Source organism: Morus notabilis, unplaced genomic scaffold (genome assembly GCF_000414095.1).
Source record: "Morus notabilis unplaced genomic scaffold, ASM41409v2 Scaffold332, whole genome shotgun sequence".
Taxonomy (NCBI): Eukaryota; Viridiplantae; Streptophyta; class Magnoliopsida; order Rosales; family Moraceae; genus Morus; species Morus notabilis.
In genome coordinates, this window is record NW_010361195.1 from 238,004 (window position 1) to 244,915 (window position 6,912).

Genomic DNA, 6,912 nt, shown 5'->3' on the forward strand with positions numbered 1-6,912 from the left:
ATCATTGAGTACCATTGATTCTCTAATGGATAGTGATTCATAAAACACATTCATGAACCAGAGCGCTCTTACTAATCCAAGTATCGAATCAACACTCAAGAGAATTATTTATCTACTTCTTTCTCAAGAATGAATAGATTCCATCTCGTATAATAGCATTCCCGGCTACATATTTCATCATGTCTCCAAAATACAAGGAATAGGATTCATGGTCTCAGAATCCGTACTAAGTAAATCAAAATACACAAATCTATAAATAGGAGTTTGTTAAGAACTCAGGATTAAGATCATTCTATATATGACCATCGGTAGACTCAATTAGAATTTCTATGCTTAACGGAAATTATTAGAAATTTATATTGTGTCTGTGTCCCTGTTCCACACAATCTCATTATGCGAAAGGCACTCATTCAATATCTCACTATATTAACAGTGCGGATAGCACCGTTCCATTCTAAATGAGAATGACATGTATTAATAATGTTTTAATTAAAGATTCTTAACTTTAATTAAATTCATTATGAACAATGTTTTTTATTATTATCCTTAAACATTATCCTCTCGTATATAACACTTATATACAATGTTTACGGTTACATAAATAATTACGGAATTTTCATTTGATATTCATAAAATATTCATAAATATATGCACATAAAATGATGAATAAACTCTTTTCTTAATTAAATAATAAATATCCTATTACATCTTATGCTACTAGGACACTATTCCCAACAAGTTGGTGGTCCCACAGGTGCGCGGATGGTGGAGCATTTGGTGGGCTCACAGGTTTTCAGCTATCTTTCCCATGCTCGAGTTGCCTCCCGTTTGGAGTGTGATGCTTGGATGTGCTGGCTACTTGAAAACATTAATTTGAGGGAGAGTTCAGTGAACACACACATGAGGGAGAGATTGTTAAGAAAAGTGCATGTGTGTGTTGTCCCACATGGAAAGTGGATGAGAATGTGAAGTGGTTTATATACATAGAATGACTCAAGACCAAAGAAGTTAACCTTTTGGGTCAAGTTCGACTCTTAAAGTGTGTTGGACTAGTTTCGCATGTGGTGTCTCCCCAACAAATATTAAAGACGAACATCTCACGTCCGGAGGGAGAAAAATACATACTCAAACGACCTTTGTTTATAGGCTAAGAGTCTGGTAAGAGCCAACTAGGAAAATAGTAAACGCAGAGAAAGAGAAAAGAAATTGAGTAATAATGGATATTGTATTGTTACTGGAAATCTCCCCTAACACTGATACAAGCTATTGAACTTTCGAGCGGTTTAGCTTCTCTCCCCGAGACCAACACCAACCCAAAAACGGCCTAACCCACACCACCACGCACTCCCATCTTTTATTACACTTACACATAACAAGAAAAGGACACATGTACCCTCAGCACATAACCTCAAGTACTAACAACTACTATGACATGTGAGTCCGTTTAGTTCGCTGATTCGAGTTTTTAATTTGAATTGAGATGTGAGAGCTTTTTACTGTAATAAAAAAATTAGATGTGATTGTTTATGAGAGTTTTTTACTATAACAAAACTCGAATCGGTGAAATGAACGGGGTCTTATTATGCTAATAAACTTCCTCATGTCACAGATTTCACCCGCTCCACGGCTTAGTTCACGCGCTTGGCACGCCTTGCATACGTAAAGCATATTGGAGGCTTATCCAAATCATAAGTAGAGATAAGAAAATGAGATATAAATTGCATAGGTTATAAATAATACTAAAAAAAGATTTATTATATGGAGGTGATGAGATCTGAATGTGAGGTTATAAGTCTGATAAAATCATGCATGCAGGTTAATAGGTTATAGGATACTAAGAGAAAAGTGTTACTTGCAAAACAACATGAATGCTTTTGGGTTGCAAAAAGCGAGAAACTAATCGTTATAAGAAGAGTAATTTTTACCAATTCCCTTTTTTAACAAGATCAAATTCTTCTAATCTTCTTACTATTAAATAGATAACTTTTTTCTTTTCTTCAAGCCGTGAAGAACGGAGCAAAAACATGAACTTGCCACTTGGAAGTTGGAACAGGATGGAATTTCATCTCAAATTTAACAAATTACATAGTTAAAAATAGTTATAAATGACCACCAATTGCAAGGGAGTTCAACCTCAAATATTGATTGAATCCACCGGTCGGTGAAGCCGGACGAAGCACAGGGACAAGCACAAGTGATGAGATCTAATGGTGAAAGACCCACTGGCACATATAAAATCGAGTGCAATCAAAATGAACTTCTACAGTCGATGGATAAAACCAATCAACTGAGACCACATTCCGAATACTAGGGATACAAATAAGGCGGCATAAAAAAAATCTAGTTCTAAAGCAATCCACACTCGATAACCCATCAAATTTTAAATAGCCATTGATACTTTATAGATAACTTCAAAAAGGATGTGTAAAGAGCAAACAAACGGTGATAATAGATCTCCCTTAATTTGGCGTTACAAACAGTTTATAATGATACTCCAGAAGCTGTTAATTTTATTTTTTATACAAATGCCCAAGTCGAAATAAAAAAAAAAGGTATATGTTGGAATTATTTTATGTGAACTAGCATAATTACCTAAACTCTTATGTTAATGTCAAACGTGGTGTATGAAGCATGTAATTAACAACTGATATTTTAGACCATATTGGTCATGTACGGTATTATTTAGGTCGTGATAGGATTGACTTTATTTACTTTATTGTGTGAGGTTCGTTCACTTTGCTGATTCGAGTTGAGATGTGATTTTATGTGAGAGTTTTTTACTGTAGCAAAAAAGTTAGATGTGATTGTTTGTGAGAGCTTTTTACTGTAGAAAAACTCGAATCAACGAAGTGAACGAGCCTTACTTTACTCAGAATATTTCAGTCAGCCTATTGAATTGAATAACTCTCTATTATTATGGCCTTGGCCCAATAGACGTAGAGTATTTTTAATATCTTATAAATACATCATATTCTGACAGATGATGATAACTTAAGTGTGGATTAGTGCCTATTGAGATGAGAAGCAAGAGTGAATTTATCACCTTCACCATTTTATAGTTTTATTTTATATTGTTAGTTTTCTTGCAGTTATGGTTTTATCTATGCAGTACTTGCTATCACAACAGTAAATTCAAACACAAATAGACGTATGTTTTCTGTATTATTTTACACACGCCACAACTAGAAAATAGATTGATGGTCTTCAGTAAATTTCACGTTGTTGGTGTTAATTTTCTGCCATTATTATTCGTTTGTAATGTAATTTTTCAACATTATAAACTCAAATACACACATAGGCGTCTTCCAGTGTAGAGTCGTGTGAGTCTTTGCCACGGTTGTGATGGTGCTTCTCGGTGGCGATGCTTGGTGGTGTCACATGGGTCCTTGCTAGTGCCATGGTGGACCAGCGGTGCTTCTCGGTGGTGGAGTCACGTGAGTTCTCGTCAATCAGTCCTCTACGGTCATGTTGACCAGCTTATTGTCGATGATCTTGTCCATGTGGGTCGAGACTTTTATCTTGTTTTTAGTGTAATAAATGCAATGGTGATTCTACTTTTTATATGTTTATGTGTGTTCTTGCAACGTTTATAGTTTCATTATGTAAAAATGAAAGAAGTTACCTCATCCTTCTATGCTGGTGATTGGTCTAACTTGATAGGTTTAATTTTAAGTGATGTTATCTGTTGACGGTGTTTTTCTGACAACTCGTAATTACCTCTCCAGAAACGCTCACGGTTGCACTAACCACTGAATCAAGTAATAAGCAGTAAAATAATGTAGAAGGGACAACGATTTTATAGTGGTTCGGCAATAATTTTGTGCCTAATCCACTTGTGCATGCACTATTTTCTCATATGTTTACAAGTTTTCTCTCTGTAATACCAATGGTGTCTAACCCTTTTCTGGGTTTCGTTGGTTCTATTTATAGGCCTTTACATGTGATTACATATTCCCGGTTCCCAAGGAGGAAGCCATATTCTGGTTCTATTTATAGGCCTTTACATGTGATTACATATTCCCGGTTCCCAATGAGGAAGCCATATTCTGTTCTCGATCCTCGTGAGGGTAGGTGAGTTTTCATGATGACTTTTTCTGGAAATGCGGCTGATCCTCTCAACCTGCTGCCTGATTTCATGACTTCTGCAGTAGCAGTCGGATCAATACTTCCCTCCTCGGGTTGACATGACTTCTGGCAAAAAAGACCAACAATGTTCCCTCGACGCAGCAGTCTCAGTACGTAGAGCCCTCGCCCGGTGCCTCTCTTCTTGCGCGATCTCTCGACGTATAGGGCACGTTTGCTACGCCTTACCCTTGATGCCAACAGCCGGTCCTCCGCGGGGAGTCCTCGGCGTCGGTCGTTCGAAGGAATGGTCGATGTCTCGACCATGGTGTAACAATTACCCCCTAGACTGGAATGTCGCGGTGTGACTTTCCTGGCTGCACAGCGTCGAGGATGCCGCGTGGAAAGGGACCTTTCTGCGGTTTAGGACTGCTGCTCGCGAGTACTGTGATCATTGCGGTTGGTTTCTCGGGCAGTGGAGCAGTCACGTTGATTGTACCAACCGTCACGTCCTCATTTCCCTAACGCCACGTGGGACGGGGGGATGAATCATCGCCGTCGGATCAAGTCCTTTCCTGTTGCTCTCTCCCCAGCCGTTCAATCATGCCTTCTCGGGTCCACCATCGGATGGGACCGATTCAAATTCTACGGTCGAGATCTGGAGCCCTTTGGACTCCTCGAAGACCCCTTGGCTTCCTCTCTTGCGGGTATATATACCCCCTTACCTTTGCATTTCTGACTACCGAGCTTTCAAGACGGCGTTACTCTGCCGGATTTTCCCCCGAGCCGTTTCCTCCGTGCATCTTCCGTGTTTGAACCGTCCACCGTTCTCAGATTCGAGCATCCTCCAACTCCGGTAAGTCCTTATTCCCTATGTTCTTCCCCATGGGTTCGGTCGCCTCTTCTGCGACCGTTGCGTCGAAATGCGTTGCAGAAAAAGGGGGAAAAATGTCCTTGCCTAGTGCCGCCGGCCTTACGCCGACGGCGGGGCTGGCAATGTCTGACCTCCTGGGCGCCGTTGAGGCCCTCGGACTTGGCTCTGAGCCTCCGTGGCTTGCGGTGTAGTCTATTTTTCTCTTACCTTGCGCTTTGGACCTCTCGACCACTAGGAGCTAACTCCCCCTCTTTGCCTTTCATTTTCAGAACATGTCGTCGAAGTAGGTTAGAGGTCGAGAGGTTCTCGATCATAGGGTCAGGGAAGACCCCGAGGACGTCGCTACCTCCAGCACGTCTTTGGGCAGAAACGACGATTCCCTACTTCGCCAAGTTGAGGAGTACGCTGACGTGTCTGCCTCGTCTTCCCAACAAGACGCACTCGTTTTCCTTGACGACGAGGGTGTCGACCCGCAGGCCGGCTCTCCCAGGCGTCGAGGGTATGGGGCTGCACCCAAGAATACCCTTTCAGGGCTGGCCATAGACCTCGACCCGTCCAAGATCAGGCCCCACGCCGCTAGAAAGGCGTTCATCGATGCAGGGATCGACCCCCTTCACTTCTACCTGATCATTCCGACCCCCCACGACAGGGCGCACAACCCTCCCCCTGGTCATATGACCGTGTACACCCGGGCACTTACCTTTGGGCTAACCTTGCCCTTCCACCCCTTTGTGAAGGCTCTCTGCGGCCTTCACAGGATCTCGCCTGCACAATTGTCACCCAATTGTTGAGTGACAATAAACTCCATGATAATATTGTGGAGGAAAATTTTGAGCCTCGACCTCAGCGTCGAGGAATTTTTGTACTACTACTCCCTTCGGGCTTCCCCTAGGCAGAGGGGATTCTTTTACATAGCTTCCCATGCTAAGTCCAAACCTCCTGTCCCACCCGTGGCCATTGGGAAGACCACCAGTGCCCACGGGTGGAAACCCTAATTCTTCTTCCTAGGGGTAATTTTAACTCTCACCCCCTCGACGGCGAGCGACCGGTGGGGACACAGACAATATTTAGCAAATACTGTAGGTTTTTCCCCCTTTTTCCTTTCTCACAGGTTTTTGTGTAGCTGTCGAGCCTTCTGACGATGTTTCACTCTCGCAGGTGAAGAAGTCGACCGTGTGACGCTCCCAGCATCCGCGCTCGCTCGCGTCGAGAAGATACTGTCGCTTTCCCCTAATCGTCGGCGTGCCTCTGTTCTCAACACAAAGGAGAACCAACGGCTGTAAGGCCTCATCGTCGATCTTCCCGCCCCACGTCGACCCGTTGTCCCTCCCGCCGATCTCCTCAGCGGTAAGTCGGGTTTTTCTCATTTGACTTTTTTAGCGAAGCTCGGGGGGCGTAGTCGAGATGTTCCTGAATTGACTCTTCATTTTCTGTGCAGCCGTGCCTTCCGGGATGAAGTATAGCCTTCCCACCAAGCCGTGGAAAGGCCAAACCGTGCCCTCGATGAGCGGGACGTCGAGGAAGCCCGGGGCCGGGGACGTTGCCCCGACCGGCGTTATCGCGACCTCTAAAAAGGGGGTGTTCACGATTGAAACCCCCTCGAAGAGGCAGAGGGTAAACGAGCCGCAACTACCTCCCGCGGTCAAGTTATATGCCAATTAGACCGAGACTCTTCTCAGTTAATAAATATAGTCAAAATATCTCATATTTTCATATTTACTAACTACCGTTATTTTCAGTCAAAATATAACCAACAGATTTGATTATATTTTATGAGTGTAACTCACCGTTTCAGATCCCATAGACTTAACTCCGGATTGCTACCTTTGGGTAGTCAATTCAGAAATACATCCTGAAATCTTATCTCTAGGAAGCCAACCTTGTTATTGATCCGGCAAGGACACTCTCCTTTAGGAGGGCGATTCAATGTCGCCGCAAAGCCCCTTTCCGGATCTCACGGTGTTGCGCTAACGGTG